The sequence below is a fragment of the Heterocephalus glaber genome, unplaced genomic scaffold (genome assembly GCF_053883595.1).
Source record: "Heterocephalus glaber isolate CG9 unplaced genomic scaffold, H.glaber_assembly_v1.0 deba00001509, whole genome shotgun sequence".
NCBI classification, from domain to species: domain Eukaryota; kingdom Metazoa; phylum Chordata; class Mammalia; order Rodentia; family Bathyergidae; genus Heterocephalus; species Heterocephalus glaber.
The window spans coordinates 24,196,808-24,209,868 of NW_028258325.1; the positions used below are offsets into that span (position 1 = coordinate 24,196,808).

Sequence of the window (13,061 nt, forward strand, 5' to 3'; positions counted from 1 at the left end):
TGCTAATGATTACCACAGAAGAAAAGGTTATCTTTCTGGAGGAAAGCATCTTAAAAGACAGTTGGTGAGGGCATCTAGATTCTGAGGGCAGTTATTTTATAAACCAAAAGCTCAAGGTTTAATAATATTTAGTCATATGAAGAAATGGAATAATATAAGTTTCAATCAGACAAAAAATTATTTCCAGAAGCCCAAGAAAGAATGCATGTGTTTGAGATTGTCAAGTTTTCAGTTTAACTAGACCATAAAAGGAAAAAGCAAGGATCAAGAGATGAAGCTATTACTACTATTAGAGGCCAAATTATGAAAGAATTTTAAGTCATGTTAAAGATAACAAAATAAGGATCTAATGGTATATTTAGTGCAAAAGAAATAACCACATTAAATTTTAGAAACATTATTTAGTGCATAATGGAAAAAATAAATTGAAAGAGTGAAACTAAAACCCACTGAAGAGGTGAACGTAAACCCAGGAGGGAATATATGGTCTGAAACATGAATTTGATTAGGTAAGAAAAGAAGGAAGAAAAAAAGATATGGACACATTTGATATGTAATAGGAGTTGATGTGGTTGTTGGCATGTGAATGCAGAAAATCAAATCAAGGAGAAATCTCAGCATCCGAGAGAGCAAGATTAGAGAACAGAGGCTGAAGATTAATATGGAGAATAACTGAGGAATAAGGTTGTTAGTATCAGAAGAAGAATTTGATTTTAGATAATTTAGATCACAGGTTATTAACTAATATTTTACTGGAGATATTTAACGATAATTTTTATATACACATTCAAGAGTCACAGTAAGCAGGAAAATATGAAAGCCATCATCAGCACATATATGTTATTTGAGGAAAAGCACACAGAGTAGATTAGATTCATAGAGAGAAGGCAGAGAAAAAAGATTAAAATAAGGCTTCTGACGGAACCTCAAAGAACCAATGAATTGCGTGGCATGTATGAAACAGAAAAGCCCATAAAAGGCATGTAAATGGAATAGGCAAAAAAATGTATGATATTCTGTTCAAACCAAAAGAAATTTTATTTTTGTTTTTAGAGTCATCAATTTTAAATGATTAAGGAGATTATAGTAGATCAAGCCTGAAAATTGTCTTGATTTAGAAGTAAAGATAGCTTTTGTTTTGTTTTGTTTTGTTTTGTTCCTACTTGGGATTGAATTTAGGACCTAGTGCTTTCCAGGTAGGTGCTGAGCCATAAGCTATATCCCTTGCCCACAGATAGTATTATTGATTGTCACTATCTAGTCTATGTGATGATTAAATCTCTGAGTTTGTCTACATTCCAATTTTAATTAAAATGTTTTAAGTAATTATATAAGCTCGCAAATAGTATTAGTTACTACAAATAAGCATTGCTTGATGGATTAATAAGTTTAAACCCTGCTTGCTTGATTGATTGATAGGTTTTCTATGAGCATAATCATTTTGGATCACTCACATGAACATAATACAGAGACCCAGATATCTTGTAAACAAATTGAAACAGGCATCTTAATAATGCTGGAAATTTTTTTCTTAATTAAAAATCATTTTCTAAATATCATGTAACACCAACCTTAGAGGCATGGAATTCAAATAATCTATGTTTACTTGTTTATTAGACAGAACAGAAATTTGAGTCAATCTCAATATTCTGAGTAAATAAGTGTATACCCTGTAAAATGACTTGATAACATAATGGTGTTGAGATTTGTCCTAGGAAAAACAGATTTTCACTTTTGTGAACATTACTTTCACACTAGGTTTTCTGAGGATATTTGCCAATGGAAAAATGATGAAATGAATAGACATGTGAAAGAATGAAAGAGTGCAAGTATGTAGTGGAAAGTAGATTGGAAAGACTAGGGAGAATGACACAGAGTTGCCCAAAGGGATTAGAATATGACTCATAAATAAATATATATTTTCATGGCGGAAAGAAACATTACAGTAAGCAGTAACCCTCTGTAGGTGTTATTTGCCTTACTTTATCTTCCTTTCCTTTATAGTCTTTATAGTCTTCTTCTGCCAGTAGTAAATGTCTAACATTGTCATAGTAGTACTTTGAAATTTGCTCTCTAAACTGTACGCATAAATCAAGTACTATTCTCTTCTTTCTTCTACCAACCCAAAGGAATCTATCTTTTGTTCCCATCTCTTAGATGGCTAGCTACTCACTTTAACTATTCTTAACTGTGCTGTATTAGAGACATCCCAAACCATGTGTAGCCCATTTAATAGTTATTGGAAAACTAAAACATTTGTCAACAGCTTTGTTTTGCCCCCTCACCCCCACAAACATACATGGAAACTTCATGCCAAGTGGAAACAGGTATTTCAATTTCCAAAATTCTAACACGAGAAAGTTGTTTAATTTTTTTTCTCACCCGTTTCCTTGATTTGAATCAAGTTTGAAGGGAAAAGCACTGTTAACTCAATTTTTAAAAACAGTCTTCCTAAAGTCATCATTAATCTACTCATGACAAATTCTGGTGTGGACATAATAGTTTGAGATACAAATGCAGTTATCAACATAGATATATTTTCCTCAGAAAAATAAAAGTACTGAAAAAATTTTTATGATCTCATTGATTGCTCTTTCCCTCTTCAAATCTTTTCATTTATTGTTAGAGATGTTATCAAAGGATATATAAGTGCTCATAGTGATATTATTTTTTCCTCCTAAATAGCATTTGAAAATTTTTGCTTTATTGTTCTCTCTAAACATTTGATTTACAAGGGTAGCATGCTGAATATTTCCATTTGAAGCAGAATTCAAAAGCTAGTTTTCCCACATTTAATAAACCTAGATTATTTTTGTAGCTGTGCTTTTCTTTTTTTAATTACCTACCACAGAACATTAACACAAATGTAGCCTTTAAACCTTTTTTTTCTCAAAAGTACATATAATTTAATAAATATCTTTGAGAATTGAATCCATGCATAACTATGGTGTATTATATTCTAAATTTGTCTTACAAGCCCTTTGCGGACTTTCAAGATGTCCTTATTCTGGTGTCATGACTTCAATTGACACTATTTATTACATATTATAAGTAGAGGTAGACTGTATAATGGCAAACCTAATATAATGAAATATTCCATACATCCAGGGTGCTTGAAATTAACATTAAAAAAGTGAACAAAGCCATTGTGCCCTTGAGTTCTTGTAGCATTCCATTAAAGAATATCTTAAGTCTTGCATGTTTTTAGACCACAAGTCAAATGAGATAATGAGTAGGCTGTCTCCATTTCACTTAACTTTGCCCTTATCTTCCAAATTCAACAAAGGTGAAACAGACTCTTTGAAACATTGAAGTAAGTTCACTTCATACTCTTAGAATTGTACCATTAGAATTCGTATGAATATCTAGCGTGTAGGTTTTTAAAATTTGTACCAGTAATTTGACGTGAAATATCCTAGTAATTTTTAGCATTTACTGCAACTTCGTTCCTTGTAATCCCTAAAAGATTCAAACTCAGAAAATCTCCAAAACAAGAGAATGGAAAAAAATCTATCTTGAACTTTTTTTTATCAATTCTCAACACAATATTCCATAAGCCACATGCAAAGTCTTATATTTTCAGTGCTCGTTTAAATGTCTAAAACAAGCAAGTAAACAACAACAACAAAAACTTATCTAGTCCTTGTGTCTACCTTCAAATAATTTATGGATAATAAAATTTTGAAAATTAATTCAACCCTAAATTGACTTTACTTAAAATATCTTAATAGATGCTTCTCACAAAATCTCAGAACAAAGTCAAAATCTTGTTAATTTTCTTACAGAATCCTCTGTAAATTGATTCTTAGTAAACTTCTCACTTTCATTATTGTGTGTGTGAGGGGGGCGGGTAGTGGAACATTTAAACCCAGGGAAGTTTTATCCCCATTGAGCTATAGCCCCCAATTTTTTTTTTTTAAAAGTTCTCACTAAATTGTCCAGGTTGACCTTGAGTTTGCAATCCTCTTGCCTCAGGTCCCTGGGTACCTGGGATTATGGACCACCACACCCACACCCATCATTTATTCCTTGATTTCATTTGATTTGTGCTGTCTCCTGTATCTGGAATACTAGTCCTCCCAGAGACCTGATATACTCTTTTCTTAGATGGTTCTGGAGATGTATCACCAGGAAGCATTCTATCCTCATCTCTTTTCCTAGGTCTTTTCTCTACACATATATCTGAGCTTACAGTAGAATCCTCTCTATCCTGTGCCATAGCACTCAGGAATTCCTGCCTCAGAGCCCCACTCAGATTACCTTCTGCTGTTGTTTCAACTGCTGTCCTGGTTGAGAGGGACCATGACGTTCATATGCAAAAGTGTGTTTCAAGGGCTTAGCCCAGTGGCTAGGTTAGAGTGTGTGTGTAATACCAGTTACACACAAGCAGATGAAAGATTGAATGAAAGAATTATGGTTAAAAGCTGATAAATATACAGAGCATCAAGATAAAAGATAGCATATTTATTTGATTAGAAATGTTGGGGCCAGGGATTTTGCTCAGTGGTTTCGCCTCCTGCTGCGCAAGCACAAGGACCCAAGTTCGATCCCTGGTACCAAAAACAAAAAAAACAAAAAAGGAAATAGAAATGTTACAGTAAACAGGCTTTGGTGAAAATAAAAAGGAAAAGGTAGAAAGAAAATTATACCATACATAGCATGAACATGTGAATTAAAACCATTTTTCAGTTGTTTGTGAGAAAATATAATAGCTGTATAAATTTGTTCTGAAACAAATTACTTTAAAGTTACATGAATTTGTGCACTGTAAAAGTACAACTTTACTATTTGTCCTGCAGTTAACTCCTCCTCAGGCAGGAAAAGTGTGCATTTTATTTACTTTTCACATGATTGCTATACCTTATTATTCTACATTTATAAAATAACCTTCTAGCATTTTACCAAAGTGTTCAGTTCTTTAAGTTAAAGAAAAAAATAAATTCACATATTTTAAAATGTGGTTCATGACAGACTTGACCCTGAAGAATGTCATGAGTATTTTTCTATTTTTTCTCTTTCTAAAAAGTCTTTTCATTTTAAAACAGTGAGTTTTTCCTACTGTTTTATACTTTTTACAGTAACTTCATTTACCTGTTAACATGATAGTTTTTCTGAATAACTTTAGGAACTAGAACTCCACTTATATATTATGGATATATTTCTTCTCATCACATTGGGAAAAGTGTTCACTGTTCATTTTTATAACATTACATAAAACCCCTAAAATGACAAAAATTATTTATTATATTGGTATGAAGAGGTATTTACTATTAAATGTTTTATATATGAGACATATTTTATTCTCCACTAACAATGGGTTGTATTATATTCCAAAGGTATGCTTAAACACCAAATAAAACAACACAATAAAAGAGACAGTCCATGGACTGAGAGAAAATATCTATAAATCATAAATCTAAAAAGGAACTGATAACAAAAATATATATGAAACTCAAAGAACTCAACAGCAAAGAAACAAATAACTCAGTATACTTCTCAAGTGAAAATATATAAATGGCCAACAGATATGTGAAAAGATTTTAAACATTCCTATCAGATAAATGATTAAAATTACTATGTGATACTACTTCAACTGGTTAGAGTGGCCATCATCAAAAGACATACAATAACAAATGTTGGTAAAAAAAAAATATATGGAGAAAAGAAAACCTTGGTAGACTACTGATAGAAATCTAAATTGGTACAGCATTTTGGGAAACAGTTTGCAGGCTCTTCAAAGCACTCAACATAGAATAATCATGTGATCCAGCAATCCCATTCCTGCGTACATGTCTAAAGGAATTGAAATCAGTATATGAAAGTATCTGCACACATGTTTATTTCGGCATTATTCACAATAGTCAAGACATGAAAGCAGCCCAAGTGTTCACTGCTTGATAAGTGTACAGTGCAAAGGTAATTATGATCAGAGTTAATGATGTACTGTATATTTTATTTTATAACAGCTAAAAGAGATTTTAAACATCTCCCCACAAAAAATGGTAAGTAGGTGAAGTGATAGATAATGTTAACTGGCCTGATTTAATTCATTCTACAATATATAAAAACATCACAAGGCATGCACATTACTTGGTGTGGGAGACCCCCAAAATAACACAGGCAGTAATAAAGGATTATTTGCAGTGGGAGGACATAGAATAAGGGTGAAAGAAGCCTCTATCAAATGTATTGTCTGAAATGAAATCAAGAATGAACTGTCAGAATGAGGAAGTAGAGAAAAGGAAATTTAATTTTCACAAAGGGAATTGGGAATACAAATTAACTAAAAGAAACTTCAATTTTTAAATAAGTGTTTTAAAAAGACCTCTAAAATACAAAAAAAAAAAGGCTTTACCATAATTTTAGATTCTAGAGATCAGTTACAACTCAAAATTTACATGGCTTTATCACAAAAAGTAAGTACATCATTTATTGTCCCTTCATAAAATTCTGATTGCAAGCAAGCTGATCATCTCCATATGCCTGCAATTATCTGTAATCATTTCACATTTCATTTGATTAATTCTTCTGCTTCTCTACCTACAAACACGTAATGATATAGACCTCCCTTTCCTTGCACATTGTTCTAATTATTGTTTCATCTTATTTAGTAGTGTGATGAAACTGGAGCATTCAATCAAGGGATTATTACTCATACTTTGAAGAGAATATTATTAATTATGTAGTAGCAAGACTGTCACTTCAGGGCCATGCAGAAGTTTGCCTAATTACTCAGTGATTTCAGGACAATTTACACTGTCAATCGGAATGGGGAAGAAAAGGGCTGCTATTCCAGTCCTTCCTCTTTTCTCAGTCCATCTTCCTCATTGCCATCTTAAGTTTATGGATGCAGATAAATTCATTTAGTAATTATAGAAATTCTGTGTCTCAGCTTGGGTTATTTTCTAGATTTGTAACATTTCTATCCCAAACACTATTTCACCTACTCAACTAGAGAAGAATCATAAAATAGATTTCATTCCAGAAACACAAATCTAGAATAATATTTAATGGTTTATTTTAGAATTTTCTAAAATGCTCTAAACTCACAATTTGTAACTTAAAGTCCTCTATTTGCTAATCCTAATGCTAAAAAGGAAAGAAAAGGAGCATTAATGCCTTCTGCAAAAATAAATGTCAGGAGATAAAGCTTACTTGACATTTTGTTCACTGGAAACATTAAGGATTTGTTTCAAAGATTAACACCATGCTTCCAATTGTGATCCCAATAATTACTCTGCAGTAAACAACAAAAGCTAATATTTGCATTTCTTATGCAATAAGTCTCATTCCCTATAGAATGAAGATCCTGGCCCAGAGCATGTAAAATAACCACTAGAATAACAATGCATAGCTCAAAGTAGAGGGCATCTAATTTAATCAATCTGGAAAGTTTCTTGATTTAATTCTTGAAATAACTATCGTGATTAATTACATTACCAAAGGAATGTAAAATTCTAAAATAAAATCAACACCATTAGTATTTTTTTAACCAAGCTATTGGGCTTAAAAATGGTTCTCAACCCTGGATGTACAAAGGATCATGTCAGAAAGCCAGGCCTCAAGCCCAGACCAGTTAAATTGAGACCTCTAGGGATAGGGCTCAGCTAACACAAGTTTTCATTAGTACTTTCAGTTTATAGTCATTTTACAATTTGTTTCTTTTTTTAATCCCCTTTCCTTTCCCTCCCACCTCTTTCCCTCCTCTAAATCCCCTTTCTCCATTTCATTCTTGTTTATATTATTAAGCTTATGACATATAAAGTTTAAAGTCATTGAGGTTATTAGGTTCCTGTATATGGCATATCTTTATTCTACTTGCTTCCCCTTCCCTTTCTCCTCTCCCCTGGCTCTTGGACCCATGGACCCCTTCCTTTTTTGCAAGAGATCTATTCCTTTGTCACCTTCTATTCGTAGTTTATTATGGTCTTTGTTTATATTTGCCTCACTCAACTAAGAGACACTATATGGCATTTAAGCTTGTGTGTCTGATTTATTTTAGTTAATATTATATTTTCCAGGTGCATCCATTTTCTGACAAAGATATCACAATTTTTGAAAACTCTTTCAGATAATGCCAGTGTGCAGCCAGCTTGAGAACTAGTAGGCTGCAGGGTGTAGTATAACAGTTACTTCATAACAAGTAACATTTTGTCTACATCAGTGAGTTCAAGCACAGAGAAAATGTAAACACATGCAGGGTATAAGACTTTAGTTTTCTGTTTAAGTAGGGAAAGACTCTTGTCTATCTCAGCCTTAGCTTTTTGTCTCTTGATTCATTTGCTGTAAACACATTGAGCACCTACAGTGTTCCCTCCATTTCCCAAGTAACAGTATAGTCCTCTTCATTTCCCTTCTTCTTTGTCTTGTTTAACATTTAAAATTTTGGTTCCAAGTTCTTTGGCTATAGACAGATCGTGGATCATAAAAAAGAGCAATCTTTGTAATGACGATGAAAGACAGAAAGGCAGAGAGAAGGGAAAGGTACAGGGAGAGAAGTGCCACGGAGAATAAACAGTTACCTTCACCAATAAACAATAGCCTTCAACAATGCAGTTACAAGCAGAAAAACATTATAAAAATGTAAAACTTCTTCAGTTTTCCTTATTATATGCTGGATTCTTTAATAGAATAAAAATCATCAAATTAGTAAATCATTTCAGATTACAGAGTAATAATATAAGCACAAATATATTACTTTTGAATGACTAGTGATCATTAGAAAGGTTAATACACTGCATAGCAGGGAAAATTTTCATTTTTATGTTTTCATCCTACATATAATTATTATATTAGAACATGGGACCTATGGTCCAAGAATAGCATAAGGGAAGTGACATATATACTATTTTATAAAACCAATTAAGAAAGAAGATAACGAATATAGTTTTCATTAACATCAACTTTCTCTGTACATCAAGATTATTTAACTTTCTTTAAGTATGGGTAAGTTTCATGGTTAGTGTCTTTCAAAAAAAATTATATTTATACCATTTTCACAAAGGTCAATATTATTATTTCTATTTAAATTTAATTTATATAAAAACTTATAACTTATCATCAGCCCAAGATTTAGAGAAATTATAAGTTGTCTGTGTTACTTTTCTTAATAGAAAATAAACTTTATTCAAGGCAGCAACTTATTCAACTGATAGAAGGGATCACAAGTTTCCCTGCTGATGAGGGATGGGTAACTGGGTTTGCAGGGTAGTTTTGTAGATGGCAGCCAGGTGAAGACTCTGAAGCCATGAACTTATAATGGTATTTTTTTGGTTGCTTGGCACATTCCTATCCCCTGTAGTACATGAAGTCAAGACCAGTGTAAACAATCATGGTCTCTAAGACAAAGTTAAGGTGGAACCATTCTATACTGAAGAGGGTCAGATAATGAGGCAGGGTTTAAGCCTCTGTCATTTTAGAGCATTTTTAACAATTTATACATGGTGTACATATTTTTTAAAAGAGGACTGTAAGTATCTTTATGTATGGCTTATTCCTAATGTGCAGAGATAAATAGATATCTGTCTTCAAGCACTTTATGAACCAAATTGTAGGCAATAAGTGAAAATTAAAATGTAGTGTCGGGGGAAGGGAAAACAAAGATGATCAAGCTGTGATACATCAATTCTTCAAGATGAATTTAATTATTTATGTATTGCAAAAACATATGAACAATTAAAAACAGAAAAATGTAGTGTGAATAATGGCTTACATACAGGCACATTCGATCTCGTTGTGTTTTTCTGTGAGCAAGGGCCCTACAAATTTCCTCATCCTTCCATGATACAATTTTTATATTTTTATTATAAAAATTTAAAAGTACATAAGTAGGGAGAAAATGCATCCACCTACCACCTATATTTAACAATCAATAATATGTCAAAGTATAAGCTTCACATATTTATTCTTCTATGTCATTTAAGGTGAATTACAAACTATCTTTTCCTCTTTTCCATAAACATCTAAAGAAATAAAACTTTTCACACACAATCATGATAACAGCACTACATCTAGAAATTTAAATAATGATTTCATATCATTATTTATCTCTCTGTTTATATATAAACTTATTCAATTGTCAAAATTTACTTTTTTTTTTTTTTTTGGTAAGGGGGATTGAACTCGGGACTTTGCTTTTCCGAGGCATGTGGCAGAACCACTGAGCTAAACCCCCGGCCCCAAAATTTATTTTTTATAATGAGAAACGCTATTAATCTTGAAGAGTTTGATGAAGACAAAAGTTGAGGTAAAAGAGAAAAACAGATGCAAAATTATAAAAAAGTGTTGAGTAGAACAGAGCAAGGAGGAATAGGAAAATAAGTAAATGGTTATTGTATTCATTGGCCTCAACAATGTGATGATGCCTCTTTCATAGAAAACAAGACTAAATTCTATTCAATTTTATCCCTTCCCATCAGACTACTATAATATTCCAGATTCTGTAAGTGCTTATTTAATTTAAGTAGTTTTTAAAGTAAGCTTTAATTTAAGTAATTTTTAATAATTGAATTGGACTTTGAAAAACCATGAGTTAACATAAGTTCCTGTGGATAATTGGATATGAAATAATTTATCAACATTTATAAGACAAAAACCACTCCAATGTAATAAGCAACAAAGCTCATTTTTTACCTTATTTTTGAAAGCTCTTGAGGAGATATGTCTCTCTTGGCTAAATGCAATATTTTTTTATAATTTGGAAGCCAGAGCACCAAAAATTAATTTTTTATCTCCCTTACTATCTAATATATTACTATGTAATCTTAAAATATGTAAATTAATTAGGAATTGTGTAATTCTTATGGTGTAGAAAACACCTTACAAAGCCAAAACTCTTGTTTGGGATATGGAGATATACATTTGTAGTAAAAGTCTTTCAGGCCTTAAGTTTCAATTACCTCACCTTGTCATTCGCTTCTCTTTGCTTCATCTTTTTAATGTAGGTATCCAAGCTTATTTAGTCCTTATGACTAAATAATAATTCATGTGGTTATGTACTACCTATCCTGTGAAATTATTACTTTTCACTATTTCTATATTCCTAAACTGATTGTGTACTAGAAAATCTTGTCAACTGTTCTTCTAGGATCAATTCATTAATTGATTAATGCAGGCACCAAGTCAAGAAAAAACATTTTAGCCTATAGCACATGCCAAACACCATGTAATACGCTGGGAACACAAAATACAGCATGTTACTTTGCCCAAGGTTATGTCAAATGTAATCGTTACAATTCACATGTACACATTGATAATGAAGAGCAAAATACTAAGTGTAGCATTTCCAGGAACACAAATTCTGTCACTCAACTATGAGTGTTGAAAGGCATGAGTGTGCTCAGGCACCAAGACAAAGTGCAGAATGACAGAACCTAGCAAAGAATACTGTACATCCTAGAATGATTAAAGTAAATGAAAGACTAGAAACAAACTGGATAATACAAATTGTTCTACTGATGTAAATACCCATAGTTCATAGACTCCCACTCCAGACATTGTAATATGAAGCATGGGTAGAATTTATTCCGAAAATTTTTCCTCCCAAACAGTAGGTTTTCCAACAATATCAGTGATGATGTTTGCTGTACCTCTTACCTCTGCCAGAGCAGAGTTCAAATTGTAGAGTTCACCAGTATTCTCTAAATGCTTATATGTGTGTAAGAAAGCTACTGTTTTTTATGTTTTAAACTTATAAATAGCTCCCTTATTGAATTCTTCTGTGGTTCCTAAGAGTTTTTCCATTGCCTTTCTTGATTTCCAGACATAATACTTTATGATCAGCAAATAATAAGTTAGATACTTTCTTTCCAACGTTTATACCAATTATGTCTTTCTCTTTCTTAATCACATTGTCAAGTACTGCCAGAAAGTGTTTAAAAATAGCAGCAATGTTAGGCATCATTGGTTTTAATGATAATGACCTACTATTTCACATTTACACATAATTGCAGCTTTAGTTATATGTGTGTGTTTGTGTATATTTTACAAAATGTTTTTGTCAGAAATAACATTCATTTTTATAACTACCTTTTTAACAAATATGTTTTAAATAATATTCTTCTCTTATCAATTGTGTTAATAAATGGAAATGATACCTTTCTAATAACAAATCACACATTTTATTGCAGGACTCAATCCCACATAATAGATTTTTATTTAATGTGCTGTATATTTCAACTTTGGTCACTGAGTCTGAAAAGTGAGACTGTATGTAGTATATGATGCATTTTATGTGAATTTTGTTGTAGACTTTGATACAATGTTATACTTCTTTTTGCAAAACTAGTTATCAGTTTCCTTCTTTTCCCCCTTCTGAAACAGTTTAAATAGCAATAGAATTTTTATTTCTGAAAGATTTGCAATAATTGATATAGGAGCTCAATACAATTTGTGCTCATTATGATATTTGGTCATTACTTTTCCAGAATTTCTGAAGTTCATGCAAGAAATTTATATCTTATATAAAATATATCATTTTGTGTAGTTCTTCTAAGAGACCAGCATTATCTTGCTTTCTTTATAAATTTTATATATATATATATATAAACATATGTATGCATTATTTTTGAAAAGGCACTTCATTTTTTCTGGATAGGCTTAACTAAATTTTATTTTTGAAGAACCTATTTTCTTTAAAAAAATGAACTTGTTGCTTTTCAACTCAACGACAACGTTTCATTATACTCTTTCTTTATGTTCCATTTTTTTTTGCTTTTTTCTACTCCTTTTAGATGATTAGATAATTATATTAATTGAATCATTTCTGGTTCAATAATGTGAATATTTCTCCTATAAGTATTCCTCTTAGAGCCTTTTTAGTGAATTCCCAAATATCTGGCTATGAAACATTTAATTATTATTATTATTTATAAAGTATATGGAAAATTAATATTGATTTTATCCTTTGACCCAAAGGAATTATTAGTACTAGTTTGTTTCCTTTAATGTTCATATTTCTAGTGTTTTCATTCCCCATGTTTGGATTAACTTTTAGTGTCAGGTATTAAACTTTCCATTCTATGATGTTCTTAAAAATTCTATGAGCCTTTACAAGGAAAATG

General features: G+C 31.7%; 1 protein-coding gene across 3 annotated transcripts in view; it reads right to left on the reverse strand.

Moving 5' to 3' along the window:
* Window positions 1-13,061, reverse strand: part of LOC147825090 (uncharacterized) — a 195,107-nt gene that overhangs the window by 54,899 nt on the left and 127,147 nt on the right. The window lies entirely within an intron of this gene.